This window comes from Crassostrea angulata, chromosome 5 (assembly GCF_025612915.1).
Source record: "Crassostrea angulata isolate pt1a10 chromosome 5, ASM2561291v2, whole genome shotgun sequence".
In the NCBI taxonomy this organism is placed as follows: domain Eukaryota; kingdom Metazoa; phylum Mollusca; class Bivalvia; order Ostreida; family Ostreidae; genus Magallana; species Magallana angulata.
In genome coordinates this window covers 11,543,135-11,550,839 of record NC_069115.1, presented here as the reverse complement: position 1 = coordinate 11,550,839, position 7,705 = coordinate 11,543,135, and the positions used below count along the sequence as shown (strand labels likewise).

General features: G+C 31.7%; 1 long non-coding RNA gene across 1 annotated transcript; it reads right to left on the bottom strand.

Moving 5' to 3' along the window:
• Window positions 1-3,881: 3,881 nt before the first annotated feature.
• On the bottom strand, window positions 3,882-4,407 carry LOC128183062 (uncharacterized). Its single transcript, XR_008243526.1, has 3 exons — window positions 4,234-4,407; window positions 4,027-4,137; window positions 3,882-3,948 (listed from the first exon to the last, which is right to left on the bottom strand). It is a non-coding gene; the product is annotated as an uncharacterized LOC128183062 (long non-coding RNA).
• Between the last annotated feature and the right edge of the window lie 3,298 nt (window positions 4,408-7,705).

Below are 7,705 nucleotides of genomic sequence, written 5' to 3'. Positions count from 1 at the left end.
AGAATGCAGAGCTAAGGATCGCATGTTTGATTATTTATTATTGTTCTCGACAAAGTTTCGTCGGCGATTTATTAAAACGGAAGAAATATGTAACAATTTAATGTTTAATTCTTTTAGCAATTGTTTAGTTTTCCGTATGTCCCCTTTTGGAATTCCGGTCTTTATACTTCCGGTTTACACATGCAAAATACATAATATTAAAAGGACCTTGGTATGTTTTTTATTTTTTGATTATAAACTAAGAAAATTTGTATTTAGATACTTCATGGTATGATATACAAAATCGTAAGCAACAACTTCTTTATATCTCCTACTGTTTTCGAGATATTAGACCTCAAACTATGAAAAAGAGGGGGGGGGGGGTGATGAAAAAAGTTCAAATTGAAATAACCACCCATTTTTTGAAACGAGACATGAGAAATGGTAAAATTGTCATAATTATTATACATGTATATTTTAAGGTCAAGATCTAGTAAAACCTACAGGTTTATGAAATTCAAGATATAGTTTCTTTAAATGATGCTTAATAACACTATCTATGTTTTAAAGGATGCACCGGGGCTTAAATATTTGGTAATCAAAATACATATCATGTCTGAAACAACCATTTTCTATGAAATATGAAGAATAAAGTAACACATCTGGGAGTTTTGTCCATTTTTGACATATGGAATATATCAAGATTGCCCACAGTCTCTCCAAAAGCGGCATTTAATTAACAAGCTATTGCCCTCCTCTTTAAAATGATGTCAAATTAAATATAGGTACACATACCGGGATTACTTTTCCCGTTATTAAATATCGAATGTCAAAATATTGTTTTACTTTAAACATATTTCTTTTAAAGCAGTAAAATACGGGAAATGATTCAATGAATCAATTATGACGTCATAATGGTTCTAGCACCCAAAAAAAAACACTCTGGAATTATTTATTAGATCTTTACCTTAAGTTTCGTTTAAAACAATGGAAAACTTCCGGTTTTATAAGTTGATAAAAATCGTCTATGGGAGTTTAAATGTAAAACTGATTTTAAAAAAAGTATTCTTTTAGGAATTAAAAGTATATTTACTTTTAAAGTTCTAAAGTTATCTTTTTTGTGACATTGCATTACTTATGATTTTATATTTAGGCAACTGATCATACCAAGGCGGTGACGAATTCTTAAAATAAAAAATATTATGATTTTTAATAAAAACAAAAAGGATGTCAAATAGCCGTTTCTTTTTGTTGAAGACAAAAAAAGTTCTAGTTTCCAATTGAAATTGTGCCAAATCGGAAGGTGAAACGAAAAATTAATTTTAAGGTCTTTCGATTGTCGTGTGACGTCATTGTGAGCATTCCGGAATATTTTACCGTTATCGGTTATAATAATAGTGTTATGTGGTGCATAGTTTTGCCAATATTTCTTGATTTATACTTGTGTTTAACACATTTTAAGCTATGTAAAGTGAAATGACACCAGTGTTTAACAATTCATAGAGAGTAGTTTGAGTTGAAATCGCTGAATTCAATGAAAAACTGATAAAACCGTAAATAGGCAAACTTGACAGAGACCACAATTCATATATTTTTACCAGGCAAGGTAAACATTTCTTTGCAGATTTCGATAGGATATATAATGAAATACAAATGTACCAATTTTCAGTGAGTTTGAACCATTATTTCGAAAGTTATAGACGTTTTATATTGCTAAACTGTACTTATTCATAGTTGAAAAATCGTATCAAAATGCACTGTAAATGTGATAGCTTTCATACTGGCAATTTTTAAGTGGCCTTAAAATGTTAAAATACTTAAAATAAAGGATTGCGATTAATTTCTTTTAAAAATTGCTTTATTATATCGAAATTAGTTAAAATAAATGTGATGTTTGATAAGAGAGCAGTCGTTGCTATAACTGTCCTGATAGTGTACCTGTGTTAGCTCCTACAGTATGAACAAAATATTTGCAACATACCAATATTTAACTTCAATTTGATTGTTTGCATATTAATCATCAAATTTAAACAAAAATTACACAGATTAAACCATAAAAACATCGAGGGTGGAGAAACCTTAAGACGATGATTTAATTTTGTATTATTTTGTTATTTTTGTATCATATTCAAATCAATTATCCTTTGGTTCATTGCCTTGAAAAAATTGATGCTAGTTTAAACAGAAGATTATCGTAACGGTTTTTTCTGCATATCGTAAATAAAATGGTTACCATGGCAACAAATCTTTAAGAAATGAATGCAATCTTTCTAAAAAATGAACATAACAACTGTGCTTTGGAAAATTGATTTTAGTCATATTTTTATAAAAGTACATATGAACATTCATACTGGTAATTTTTGCAATGAGACATGAACCTTTTGTTTATAATTAATGACGCTATTATTGTATAAAACGATTTGAATGAACTTGAATCTTCCCTTCTTAATTTTAATTATGTGAATTGTTTTGCGGCCGTTTGGATTTTGAGATTCTTTTTTATGGTTTTCTCAAAATATTCTATAATTACATGTATATTGTAAAAATTCTACTCCCATCGTGACCCCATTCTAAGTTAAAGTGGGGTCACGATGGGGGTATAATTTTAAAATATACATACAGAATATATAGAGAAAAACCTAATTGAGTAACCCCAAAATCATGATGTGAATAAACTTGAATTAATCCTACTTGATTATATATAGCTTTCCCGGCCGTTTAGATCTTAAGAATATTTTAAAGCCTTTTCTTTCTATAGTCCTATAGGCATTGTAAAGATTCCCTCGCCATCTTGACCCCACCCTAACCCCAAGCATAATGATTTGAAAAGACTTAAATATACCGTTCCAGAATATGCTTTCATACAAGTTAAATCTTTTATTGTTGAAATTATTGTCTAAAGATATTTTCCAGAGATTTTAATGTAAAATTTGGTTCCCATCACTGCTCGACCTACCCCGGCTATCATAATTTGAACAAACTTCAATTAACCCTACTTGAGGCTGTTTCACCACAGGTTATATCTTTTCTGGCAGATTGGTTTTTGAAAATATGATTTTAAAATATTTTATGTTTATATTCCTATGTAAATATTCTACCCAAATTTTTGGTCCCATCCGACCCCTGCTGTCATGGTTGAACAAACTTGTGTCTACACTTCCTGACATTGTTTCCAGAGAACCTTTAGCATTACTGTCTGAATGAGTTATTTTAAGGAAAAAGATCTGTCAAAAATACTAAGTTTTCAATAGTTCTTATTTCTCTCCCCTATAAAGATGCATGACCCTTCATTTTAACACACTTTTCTCTTGACCCTATGATGCTTTGCGCCAAGTTTGTTTGCAATTAACCAAATGGTTCTGGAGAAAATAAAACTGTAATAAGTTTACAGTCAGACAAAAGCCAGATAAAAAGTTATCAGATAAGCGCATTTGCGTTTTAAGCTCGGTTGAGGTAAACAGGTAACAAAACTGTATGATATGCACATGTGCTGACAAATTTTAATACATATATTTATGGGTTTTTCTTATCATTCATGCCTCGTTTACCAAATTAACATATATCAAGTCTTTCTGATTCTTAAGCAAATTGTCAAATATTTATAAAATAAAATATAAATATAGTATAAAGCTGTACCTACCCTTTTTATTTCTTTGTTTATTAACCAAAAATGCGATGATTCCTGTCACAATTGCCATAACTATACAAACAATAGTGATGACAATAGCACCATGTGACTTGATAGAGCCATCAGACTTTTCTGTGTTTGTTTTATTAATGGGTTCCGCTTTTTTAAAATCATCAGATACGGATTTGTCAAGTCTACAAACAATGCATAAGTATATGTTTTATAGAAATACGATATCATTAATTCAGTTAATGTGTAACAAAATCGCTTTTACCTTTCTGGGCAATCTTTATCAGCAGCAAAACAATGGAATCGGATGTTGATTTCAAGGCAAGCTGGATCTGTTACAAAAAGGTGCATCTTTATCGGTGTGAAAAAACACAATATATTTGTTGAACTGAAATACCAAGTTTACTAACATTTAAATATTTCTTCATCGGTGTACGGCTCCGTTGGACAACCCATTTGGAACTTATCCTCACATCGATAATGGTTCAGGTCGCCTGTTCCCTCAAGTCGTACACAATGACCTATTATACGTGTTATATATATATGCAAATAAATCTAATTATTTTGTTATAATTTTAAATTTGAAAAAGAGAAAAATAGTGAAAGATATTGAGTACCATTTTTAAAAAGAGATACTGGTCGGTCTGTGCAGAATTCAATCAGATTTGAGAGGTATTTATCTGGAGCACACAGGTATCGTGAGTTTTCGGTACAATTTTTTCTTTTTGCTGCTGTCTCAAACTCATGTGCATTCTTTGGACATTTCTCCAAAGGATATACATCAAAACGATAGGTGTAATTCTATTAGAAGAGTAATACAAATTTTTCCGTTATTTTATTAAATGATACATTTATACGTAATTTTATCAAACGATACCATTTAGGTTAAATTATAGAATGTATATCATCAACATTTACTAGATTTGTATTAATAGAATGTTTCTTGTGTTTTATATACATTTATACAAATTTGCAAATAGTGGAATGCTTTTTTGGTTAATTAAATTAATTATGCAAAACTAAATGACAAAATTGTAATGTACAAACACACATATAACAAATGAGACCTCCAAGCTTTGACGGTCACCTAATCATCACATCCCGTAGGTGAACCTGTAAGAGAGTCTCTTATTTGTTTTTAAAATTTCATTTTATAGTCTAAACCCTAATCCGAGACTACTCTTACAGTTACCCAAACCGCTACCCCGTGGGTATAAAATTTCACAATTTAAGAAAAGGACTTGATAGACATAACAGCAATGTATTTAGTTTATCTCCAACCATTGTAAAACAGGAATAGAAAAAAAAAGTAATTTATACATTTTCACTTTGGTGCAGTATTTGCTCTAACCAAGGGCCTGTATCCATGACAACGGTGACTTAAAATTCACAATTAAGGTAGAAGACTTTGTGGACATCATAACTATGCATACTATTGATAGTTTTCAAGAAAAGGTTAAGGTACCTCACTACACCTACACAAATACTTTTTACGACTTTACGTCACAAGATGGCGATTAAAATGTTTTGTTAAACTTTTCAAATCGTTGAATTTGATTGTATGTCGTCATGACTCAGTGGTTAAAGTATTGGACTTCTGAACTGCAGATCATGAGTTCGAATCCACCTGGGGCTTTTATTTAACTGAATTTAATTTTTGAAAATGTAATTTTTCATCCGAAATTGCATATGTTTTGGCCTATTAAATACTTCATCTTCAATACGATATCTATCATAATCTAGTATTTTCAGCTGATTTTATAAAATATTTTAATGTGAGCCACCTTCAGAATTAATAAATATAAATAGATTTGTGATGTTTACTAATTTAACTACTATTTTTAAGGTATACTCAGTATCCACCGTATGCATTAAAACCAAGCCTTCTTTTTCTTTTTAAACAATCAAAGCGGCACGTCTTTCACCACACTAAAACGTGTTGGATCACAATAAACTTTACTAAATTCAAAATCCACTGATATTCCAAAAAATTGAAGGACATTGCCTGACACCCACTGTACCTCACTGTACATTTCACTGACTTCCATTGTATCCTACTGTACTCTACTGCACATTTCTACTGAACAGCACTGTACGCCACTGTACAGTCCTACTGACTTCCACTGTACCCCACTGTACAAGGCACTGATCAGCACTGCACCCCCACTGTACCCCACTGTACAAGGCACTGATCAGCACTGCACCCCCACTGTACAAGGCACTGATCAGCACTGCACCCCCACTGTACAAGGCACTGATCAGCACTGCACCCCCACTGTACGCCACTGTACCGGGCACTGATCAGCACTGCAACCCCAATGTACGCCACTGTACCGGGCACTGACTAGCACTGTACCAAGCTGTACGCCACTGTACAATTAATCGAAAAAAACCCATAGATTTTTGAATTTTCAGTTTATTATTTTCTTCGATATTTAGTTTTATTTTACTGTTTTAGCATTACCATTATGTATGCAGATAATTTGACAGAAGAATGCAACAGGTCGATAAATTTATTGTATATAATTATTTATTAACGTCTATTGTTATTGAATGTTACGATCACAAAATAATGATATGTTCTTTATGATACTTTCCCTAGCTATAATATGAAAATTCTGAATTTTACATGTTGAATCTGATTATTAAAAAAGTGCATGTCATAATGTTTATTCTATCAGACATTAAAACCCCACCCCCACCCCACCAGCAAGGTTAAATAATCATATGTTATTGATGATATGACAAGCCCGCGTTTAAATGATCAAGTTGTTAATTCTCTCTATCTGAGCTGTGTTTTGACCACTAAAAAATAGTCAATTAACACAGAATCCACAAAATAGATTCATGCTTGTTCTTTGTGTACACATTTCTAAGTATAACCGCCCGCTTGACTACACAGGTACATTTTGAAGAAAACGTGCGAGTTTTTTGCTCATATGTTGATTTCTTTAAAAACACATAGCATATATCGGATTTTGATTTACAAAATAACACCTACTGCAAAATACATTATAAAATTTAAACATAATCAGTAACATATTAAACAGTAAACTTTATAAATTATATGAGTACAAAATAAAGGAAGGATTTAAATCAAGGATGGTTGTAACTTGCTATTATATGCGAAGCTGTACAGTTTTCTTAAAATATTGTTAATTGATTGATTGATATTTAAATTATTTAAAAATTGGAAATATAAAATGTCCTACGCTACACAAGAGAGAGAGAGAGAGAGAGAGAGAAACTGTTTGAATATATTGATTTAGTGTCATTTGTAGTCGTAGAAAAGTTCACAGTAAAATCTATGTGAACTGGCGGTTGCGATGCCGTAAGGGAACTTCAACGTGCTTAAATTACAATGACTGACCTTTCTGATTCGGGGCCTCAAATTTTAGCACTACAAAATTCATGAGAGAGAGTATGTGAGAGAGAGAGAGAGAGATATTAATCAGAAATCAATTAAGTAATTAATCTGCTTCTTTTACATACCGATTATATTTCTTTTTGTCTCAAGTTTATCTTTGCCAACCAACTCCCGGGTTTTAAAAACATCTGCAAACTTTAAGTCGGAAAGAAATGTAGCGCGGTTAATATCCCCCTCCCCCCTTCCCGAATCCACTTGTGTACCCCTTGCAGTACTGTGTTATGTCGAAACAATTCGTGTTATGCAATCGGTTAGTAAAATGCAATTTTTTCTTTTAAATTTTGACCTCGATTTGTAGTCACTTTTAAATAGATATTGTATAACAATCTTGCCTTTTTACCAATGAATACGATATCTTCAAACGCTTGCATGGACAGATTTAGGTTCATTATTCATATTTTATTTGGTCGGTGCGTGTTCAAATCCACTAAAGCTCGAAGGGCTTCATAATAGATTTGTCCACGCTCTGACCAATATCATCAACTCATAATTGTCAAAGAATTGTGCCTTTTTGCTTATATTTATATTATTTTCAATTTCTGCTCTTTATAAAAACAATCTAAAACCAATGGGTTATTCTTTATGCATAGCACATGTTATTATTATTGCAGCCAATACCGTTTTTCGCCTATTTTGTGACGCTCATTTTTTTATGAAATTAT